This window comes from Ornithodoros turicata, unplaced genomic scaffold (genome assembly GCF_037126465.1).
Source record: "Ornithodoros turicata isolate Travis unplaced genomic scaffold, ASM3712646v1 Chromosome11, whole genome shotgun sequence".
Taxonomy (NCBI): domain Eukaryota; kingdom Metazoa; phylum Arthropoda; class Arachnida; order Ixodida; family Argasidae; genus Ornithodoros; species Ornithodoros turicata.
Window position 1 is genome coordinate 3,361,756 of NW_026999295.1, and position 10,329 is coordinate 3,372,084.

The window sequence follows — 10,329 nt, forward strand, 5'->3', positions numbered from 1 at the left end:
TTCTTCTTTTTGTACAAGGAATATTCTTGACGATGACGATAGTGCTGCCTTGAATGGGAGTTGAACTATTCTTAATAATTTTGCGATTCATTTAGTTCAGAGAGTAACCGCGAGGGGGCCAGGTGTGTGACTTTATTCAGGAGGAACAAAGCGTCATTATTCAGTTAGCTGCGTGGCTCTCGGCTGGGATGGACATGTCTTGCTGAACCATTATTTTGTTTTTTTCCTGTACAGTAAGACTTTGGGAATGAAATGCTACAATCTCCTCTTATGTATGGTGTTTTTCTGCAATAGTTCCCTATGCAATCATTATAGTAGAATAAAGGAAATAATCTAGGGATAGCGATTCAATAAATAACAGGTCCACTGTCTAGAGTGTAAGCGTCCTTGAGCCACACACCTGCATGATGACATCATACCGCGACACTATTGTTTCAGGTTGACCTTGTCTGGAGGAGCATTAGTGAAAAAAAAACAGTGTAGCCCTAAGACAATAGGATGACGTCACCACCAATGAGAACGGCCTGCAGGGGGCGCAAGGATTCACTTCTCTCTTGGACACTGACGGGTGTGGACACGCAAATTCTGCTCCTGGTAATTGCGTTGGCCATCAGTGGAAGGGCTTAGTTTCGCTGGGGTTCTTTCTGCCTCTGATGGGGTGCGGATGTGTGGTTCGTCACTGGTGAATGGTGTTCGACGATGCAGGTGGATTTTGTGACGAGCGGATTTACAATGAGGGAATGTAGTGTACGTGTCCGATGATGGTGAGTGTCTTTTTCACTCTGTTCAAGTGTTTGTTTTCCTCTGTTGCCCAGCAATCGTGCAATTTGTCCTGACGTGTTCTGACATGCCCCGATATGCATGCTTCCCTTTGTTAACGCTTTGTATTTTTTCTTTTTTGACAAGGAACATTGTTGTCTTGACGATAGTGCTGCCCTGAATGGGAACAGCGCTATTCTTAATAATTTTATGGTTAAATTAGTTCAGAAATCAACCGCAAGAGGGACAGATGCATGACTTTATAGAGAAGAAAAAGCATTACGATTCAGTTCCGAGCCTGGCTATCAGATGGAGTAGACGCATCGTTCTGTGCTCCTTGTTACCCATACTCTGTGCTGATTTGTTGAGTGCCTAGACGTCTTATTAGCCGTTGATGGAGTTACGTGTTAGGATATTTTGTTCTTTTGCAAGTCTCATTTAGTAAGACTGTGGAATTCCTACGATCAGCTTTCATGCATGGTGCTCTTCTGCAATAGTTTCCTATGCAATCGTTATAGAAGAATAAAGGAAATAATCTTGGGATAGTGATTCAATAAATAATAGGTCTCCTGTCTACAGCGTATGCCTCCTTGAGCCACGCAGGTGCATGATGACGTCATACCGCGGCTTCATTGCAGATTGACCTTGTCCACTTGTGTCAACCACGGGGAAAAAAAAAGAAAAAACGGTGTAGCCTTGGGAAAATGGGATGACGTCACGACCAATGAGAACGGCCAGCAGGGGGCGCAGGAATGCGCTTCTTTCTTAGCCTCTCGCAGGTGGTCGCCGCAGAGGGCGCTAAGAGCGCGCGCGCACGCGTAGCGGCCGCAGAGCGGCGTCCCAGTCAGTTTCTTGCTGGCTGTCGCGGAGAGCAGAGGTGTGCTCGGTTCCTCTGCAGTCCCCGCGCTCGCTCAGTTTCTGGCTGGCTGTCGTGGATAGCAGACGCGCGCTCGGTTGCTCTGCGCTCGCTCAGTTTCTGCCTGGCTGATAAGCTATCGCAGAGGAAAAGGGTGGGTGATTTACCGATGTTTGCGTGTTGTTTTACCGTGCTCGTGTTAAGCCTTTTCTCGCTGGATGCGCATGTTTAGACTTGTTTAGCGGTGTCCTGTACCAAGCCTGTTGACGCACGTTTACCGTCGTGTGGCTAGTGGTTCCCGCCTTGTGTTAGCTGCGTAGTGTTGTGATGCTGTGGTTAGGCCTAGTCGATTGCCTTTTCCCCGATGTGTACAGTTTTCTGTTTAGCAGTAGCGGTTAGACGTTTTCTTTCGCATGCCTAGACTTGTTCAGCAGTGTTGCCATTTTTACCTGCCGCTAGTGCTTGCATGCCTAGACTTGTTTAACAGTGTTGCCATTTTTTACCTGGCGCTAGTGTCTTGTGCTGTCTTTCTCACATAGAGCTATGATGGTGGCGCCATCTGATGTGATGCCTTGCAACTAAGTGGCCACCTGTCGTCGATCTCTTCAACTACCCGACGCCAACAAGCGCTGGTAATCCCGGAGCCGTTTCTTCGTCACGGCATCATTGATTTTCGAATAAATTGTTTCTCTCCACTCTATTTCTATCTTTTTATTTTATTTTCTATCTATTTTTTTATTTTTTATCAGCTCAAGTAGCCGGCAACTCACGCAGTGGTCTGGACACGTCTTAGATGCTCCCCAATTAGTGTGGTGGCTCCCTGGAGGGTGCTGATTAATGTGGGGCGTCCCAATTAGCTCTGATTGCTAATTAATGGCGTCCAGATGACTGTGTGACTTGCCGGCTTCTTGAGCTGATCCCATACTACTTGTTTGCGCAGTGCTTGCAAAACTGAGTGCATATACTTACTGCATATACTGACCACTACAGCAACAGGTTAGAGAGACAGAGTGATAGTGGTTTGCTTCAATTTGGGGCGTCCAGATACACACTTTTTTGGAGCATGCTAACGTGAGATTTCGGTGCGCCCTGGAGCACGTAGCCACACAATTTAGTGTACCCACAAGAATTTAGTGTACGACTTTATTTTAAACACTCTATTCATACACGTAAAGGCTGTCTATAAACACAGACATAACGAACGCGTTCGTTATGTCTGTCAGGGTAGCTGTCTGCAACTACCATGTTCTTGCTTTTTTGTGACTCTTTGTGAAAAGTATGCGGACAGCCTTTACGTGTATGCATAGAGTGTTTAAAATAAAGTCGTACACTAAATCATTGTACAAAAAAAAAGTGTATTTGGATGCCCCAAAGTGAAGCAATTGCTTCACTTTGGGGCATCCAAATACACTTTTGAAAAGAAAAAACATAGTGCAATCTGTATGAGCAATCACATGAGGCTCGTATATGTGTTTATTGTATGAGCAATCATAGGAGCTTCTATGAGCATGTATGAGCTATATGAGCACTCTCAAACAGAGTATGAGCTATATGAGCACTCTCAAACAGCGTTTGAGCTATATGAGCACTCTCATACAGCCTATGACCCATATAAGCATTATCATACAGCACATTCATGTACATGAATGCATACTGGCGCGATGTAGTTCCCTGAGAAAGCATGCCAAATGCTTTTTGATGAGCTTTTTCCGTTTCTTTACAGGCACCTTTGATGTCGATAGTTTACCTTTTTCTGCATATTTGACGAAGGTATCTGTTGCAAAGAAAGCACAAAATTAGAACTGCGCTAAATTTCTGCGCCTAGAAGTATTCCAGTTCCCACAACTTATACAACCGTATGGGTTCATGGTGAAATGGACATGATTGGGGCCGGTTTCTCATCCCAACGCGTAGATCACACCCTCAAAGCGTTAAGTTGTATTTAGTCAGTCAGAATAACGCAAGAGGTCATTTTGCTGATTAAAATTGAACGTAACCTTCCTGTAATGCTGGTGATGTCCAATGAATGCGGTTCTGAAACATCTGAGTATGTTTGCGTAGTGCTTGCAAAACTGAGTGCATGTACTTGTTCGCTGCAGCAACGGGTTACTGACACAGTGCTTGTGGCTTGCTTCACTTTGGGGCATCCAAATACACTTTTCTTTTTTTTAGCATGCTAACGTGCGATTTCGGTGCGCCCTGGTGCACGACTTTATTTTAAACACTCTATACACACATGTAAAGGCTATCAGCGAACGCTTTCCACAAAAAGTCACAAAAAGCACGAATATGGTAGTTGCAGACAGCTAACCCGACAGAAATAACGAGCGATAACGGAAAAACGGGACTGCAACGTACCTGTAATGCGCACACGCCTGCCACGGCTTCCGTAGGTTGATTCTAAGGTACACACACAAAACACCTTCAGTGATCACTGAAACGGCACAAAGACACTGTCACAGCATAGAGACGGCGATGAAAATATGAGTCTCACGCAGATCGGAGCGAAATACGTCCAGACGGCTCAAGAAGGAGGGTAAAATAAGCAAGTAAGCGTCCAAGGAAGCAGTGACATGGCACTCGCAACGGCTTGGATGAGAATCCAGGAGCCAAATAGAATGTTGTGGGACACGGAACGGGGAACATGCACCTAAAATTTGAACAGAATCGGACAAAGGGGAATGGAGCTCCGGCCGTTACGGCTCGCCGACTGTGACGAGCGTCTCTTGAAAGGATATCAGCAGACGCTGTGGCGCCAGCACTTCTAGGTGAATAACTGGTTAACTAAATGGTCAGCCTCTATGCCTCTAGGTCAGGCACCGGCTAGGTACCTTTTAAGCGCGATCTGTAGCAGCTGTACCTCATGTGTACCGCGTGTTTCCGGCGCATGAGTACGAACGCCTTCTCACGATCTCCATGCGCTGCAAAAATACTTCGCGTGATTTCGAATACCAGTTTATAAATTGCATTATGCAGCAGTGCCGTAATGGATCAGCACTATCATTCTATCAAAGAAGTGCAATAACTAGAACCTGTGACCGTGAGGGATCGCACGTTTGGGAAGAATGCGTTTCTTGCAAGCGCTGGCAAATCAGTTTGCTTTGAAACGTCGGGGGGCGAGGACGATCGAATCTGCTCGGTCTTTGAAGAAACTCGTTCGACGCTTTCAAGATTGGAGTCACTTAAAGTGCGTATTATATCGATGAAGTAATTATTCGTCCGCACGACGCATTTTCGTTCATCTTCGCTCTGATTCCTAGTGGTCCTGATCACCGGCAGGCTGGACACAACGACTGATGGACGGAGGCAACGAACTTTGCGCTTCATGCACGAACGTTGATGCGTGTGTTAGAGAAGCCTACATTGCACTTTACACCTGGATTACACAAGCAAGTAGGTACGTTTTTCAGGGAAGCTATTTCGGTTGTTGAATTTTTACATCGTATTTTCTCCTAGGTTACGTCCAGGCGATGTCGTAAATGGGTGAGTCAATCATCTTCTGTGGTTGGTGTTACGTTCTGCGGAAGAAACAGAAGTTGGGGAAGAAGAGCAATCCAAAGGTGTGGAACAGATAAAGAAGCGTGACCACAGAGCAGCTGCAACGGTGAAGGAGAGATGCAGTGGTCAGCGTACGTCCATATACGTTGTGCCCAGTGTGTTCGACGTTTGTGGATCATGAGAATGCACGCTCGCCATGGACAAGCATCACCCCTGGAATGGATGTAATTTTCGAATAAAGGTATTTGTTTGTGATATTTATCTAACACCGTAGCTTCCTGGGGCTGTTAATATCTCGTAGAGGAGGCGAACCACCCCGGCGGGTAGGCCTAAATCCCTGCGCGCTATCCATTACATGTACCGCATGTGAGGGCGCGTGTATCTCTTAAATATAAGAGGTACATTGTTTTAAATAAATGTACCTGTTGGCCAAGCGGTACTTAACCGTTACATATGCGTTACCTGGTTTAGAGTGTACTGCTCATACCTTCCTCATACTGCTCGAGACGCAGCTCATACTGCGCATAACGTTGCTCATACTGCCCATAACGTCGTTCATACTGCTCATTGCTTTTATCGTATTACTTATATCTGCGCACATTGCGCGTCGTTGGCTTTGCCGTGCGGCTCATAACATTGCTCATACTCAGTGGCGTATCTAGAGCTACCTGCGCCCATGCAAACATGGGTAGCATGATGTCCTTGGGGATGCGTTTTCGTGTGGTCCGCACTAGGTTTCACACTACAACCTCTCTACTGGCGGGTGCTTTAGATCATTTATGAATGTGCCAGGTTGAGTGCCCGATCTGGCACATTCACACTCGACCACATAATGGCGCCCCTGTTCACCTGGCGCCCATGGCACCTGTCCACCCCTGCCACACCCTAGATACGCCACTGCTCATACTGCTCATAACGTTGGCATACTGCCCATAGCGTTGCTCATACTGCTCATTGCCTTTCGCATTTTGCTCATTTATTTACACATATTGCTCATTTCTTTACACATAGAAAGTTATATGAGTTTTTTTCAACAGGGCCGATAACGGAAAAACGGGACTGCAACGTACCTGTAATGCGAACACGCCTCCCATGGCTTCCGAAGGTTGATTCCAAGGTGCACACACAAAACACCTTCAGTAATCACTGAAACGGCACAAAGACACTGTCACACCATGGAGACGGCAACGAAAATATGAGTTCCACGCAGAGCGGAGCAAAATACATCCAGACGGGTCCGAGAAACAGGGTAGAATAAGCAAGTAAGCGCCCAGGCGCTGAGATGGCAATCGAAACGGGTTGGATGAGAATCCAGGAGCCCAATAGAATGTTGTAGGGCACGGAACGGGAAACATGCATCTAAAATTAGAACAGAATCGGACGAAGGGGAATGGAGTTACGGTCGTTACGGCCCGCTGACAGTGACGAGCGTCTTTTGAAAGGACATCACCAGACGCTGTGGCGCCAGCACTCCTAGGTGAATAACTAGTTAACTAAACGGTCCGCGCTCATACCTTCCTCATACTCGAAATGCAGCTGATACTGCGCATTACGTTGCTGATACTGCCCATAGCGTCGCTGATACTGCTCATTGCTTTTCTCATATTGCTTATATCTGCGCACATGGCGCGTCGCTGGCCTTGCCGTGCGGCACATAACATTGCTCATACTGGCCACAGCGTTGCACATACTGTTCATTGCTTTTCTCATATTGCTGATTGCTTTCCTCATATTGCCCATTTCTTTAAACATAGACAGTTGTATGATTTTTTTTTCAACAGGGTGGGTTGAGCTATCCCATTTGCTCTCGAAATGGGGACGCTCAGACGTATATCTTCGCCAGCAGAGGCTGTAGTCCATGCATTGACTGTGGTGAGTCCAAGAATTGGGTGCGTAATCGGATACGTGGAAGCTAGGTCACATGTTTTCTTTCTGCGAGTATTTAATGCATTCTGTTTTAAATAAGCATGCACTCCCTCTCCGTGTACGTCTTCAGCGACACTTCATTCCGAAGCCTGATCAGTGTGCAACGGGGAGTGTATTGGAAGCGCGTGTAATATATTTTTCATGACCAGAATTCAGGGACACCTCCTCTGATGCAGGTTCTGCCTGATGGCAGAAGGACGTGTAAGAAAGCCAACTTGAAAAAAAAGTATAAGGCGAGCAACAAGGAAGACGGAAAGAGGAGTGGGCAGACGAGAAAGGGAGTTTGTACACCAGATATCGCGCGTGGAGACCGGCTATCAGCAGCAATTGCCCAGCGCAGAACGAAAACGTGATGAATCAGCTCTGATAACTTTTGCCAAGCTTTTCTTTGCTGTACTGCTCAGAATTATGGGCTGCTGCTCGTAGCATGTGGAACGGTGTGATTGCCACTCGTAAGGCTGGTTCTGATCCGTTTTTTGTTCTCTCCGTGGGGAATGGGGATGCCGTCGACGATGAGAAATGTGTGTCCTGGGGCGACTTCTGAGCGAAATGTGCCGGCGTATATGTGTGACAGCGTGTGAGGAAAACCCCAGAAATTATCATAAGTTAGGATGAAAATAAATTATACTCTAAAAGCTACGAAAACGAATTCAGCAACTGCACTTCACTTTGTTACTTGCACCTTGTTACTCTGTGATCACTGTATCGTACGCTTCAGTTTGTTCTTGGCCTTATCATGAGGACATTTCAATGCTTAATTCCAAATTTTGCGCTTTACAGTCACTTCCCGGCACCATCAAAAAGGTTTGTCGGTTACCAACACCGTCCTCTAGAAAAATAAAAATAAACAAACAAGCGGAAGAGTGCTTATTTTCAGAACATCTACAGGTGGCAACAGAGTCAGGTTCTAGACACTCTCGGAAAAAAACGTCCCGAGCAAAGATTTGGAACCTTTTTCCTCTTCAAAAACTACGATGCACCTTTTCCACGGCAGAAAAGGTGCCTGAGCAGCTTCAATAGCAATTGTAACCTAAAAAGGGTGCTATCATGCCAGTCAAGGAGGTTCTCAAACGAACCAGAGCGACAAGGGTGCATCTGCATGTTAGAGGGTTCCACAGGTTGCGATGCAACATGGCGGCTCGTCGGTTTCAATGCTACTGAGGTGCTGATCAGAGGTGAGCATTCATTGGAGCTAGACGTCTACATAATCTGACGACAAGCAACGTTTCGATTTTAGCCTTCATACACGACGCGAAATGCAAACCGAAACTCTTCGGGTGAGAAAAAATCCCGGATGTGGCAGCGTCGACAGGCACATCGGCGTTGGGAAAGTTGGACGCCGTTCGTGGTTCTTGCTCAGGTGAGTTACGGCTGTGAATACCCCTGCTGGAAACCGTCTTACTCAAAATCCTATGAAAATCTCATTGAACCTATTGGATATCATGTACACAAATCTCATTCAGTGACTGCGAAAATTCTCATTCCCAATAGATGATTTAGGACAAATATTACATTGAAAATGGTGCCATATTCAATGCGTCTTAATGAGAAATCACAGTATGTGTTAATGAGCTGTAATGAGAAATCACAGCAAGTGTTAATGAGATGTAATGAGAAGTGGTGGCTTCAAACTCATTGAATGCCCCCGTCATGTCTCATTAAACCAATGAGCCCCAGCAGAATATTTCTCATTGGAATGGTTCTCCATTTCGATTCGCCAGTAGGTTTGTTGTGGTATAGTCACATTAGATGTGTAGAGCTTCCCAAGGAGTATAAATGAATTCCCGCAAAAAAGAATTAGACTCAACGTGATTTGGATAATTTACTGGATCAATGCACTACATATTGTATTCTATCACAGCACATATTTCAGCTTGGGTGTAATATTCTCAGTCGCACTGTGCCTTCACAGATGCGAAATGTTTGGCTAGTAATACTGTCGTGCATCATATAGTGTGAAATAGAAAATCTAAAAGATGTAATTAACATTTAGCAGTAGCTAAAGGAGCAGCCTCCTTCACTCCTGCTTCTCTTCCAGGGAGCACCTCATAAAGCGCAACAATGCAGTGTAAACCGAACACTAGAGAAGAGGTTGCCGGCAGTCACTGTACATAATTAAGAGAAACAAATTTGAAGGTAACTTGGACGGAGCAAAATATGAAGCATTATCCCAGCACGGTTAGGTCCTGTCATCAATTGACAACTTCTCTTATACATTTAATACCGATGGGGCACAAGTAGCACAAGTTAAATCAGCAAAAATCAGCTTGGTCAATTCACGTGATGATAAATGAGCTGCCGCAAACTGTGAGGCAGATTGTGGTAAAGGAAAGCAGGACATGAACACCTTCCTCGTTTCTGTAGACGATGCAAAGGATATTTTCAGTGATGTGACATTGAAGTCATGAAAGCCATGGAATTCAGGAAGCATTGTTCAAAGCAGATTTATTGGACTATGCTGCTGTGTCGACTCCGTATCTCTGCCCCCATGGAAAACAATGTCGGGTTTCACGGGTACTGTGGATGTAGTTGGTGCTACCATGAAGTAGAGTACTATGCCTCAGCCATGGACCCTATCACCATTAACACCCCAAGAGAATCGACTGGTGAAGCAGCAGTGAGAGAGATTCAGCAGTCATTAAAGGACAACCTCTAATGTCTGCGGATATAAAGGACAAGCTGCACTAATAAACATGCCATGCATTGAATTTGCACACGGTGTTCTTGGGCGTTGTACGGACTGCCACAGGTACGTGGCTGTGTAAAGCCAAAGAAGCATTCTGCAGGTGTTTACTTTTATTCGTCACATAAATTGTAGTTAGAAACTAGCAAAGCAAAATAGACGCCGCTTTTGCAGTTGAGTAATATGGACAGGTGAACATTCTCCGGAAGAAAGTATGCAACTACTAGATCAATAATTACCTAGCAATCATTAATTAACTCTTTAATTATGGGATTTCGCATAAAGGCGAGGAAACGGAAAGGAATATGTTCATCGCTCAATTTCGCTATGCAAATGAGCCGAAATAAGAAATACGCAGTTTGCAAACGCAGAAACGATGCAACCTTCGCCTTATCCGGGTAGAAGAGCGGTCTATCTGGCCACTAGCTCCTACATCAATCAGTTTCATCGTTCCAAATTACGTGGCCCTCCCACTTGGGTTGCATGTCGCTCTTTCTGCACCCGAAACGTGCTTAGCAGGGTGTCGAACCGCAAAAAATACGGGTTCGGTTCGGGTTCGGGTTCGCGTTGTTTTGATTTCGTTCCGGTTCGGTTCCGGTTCGGCCAC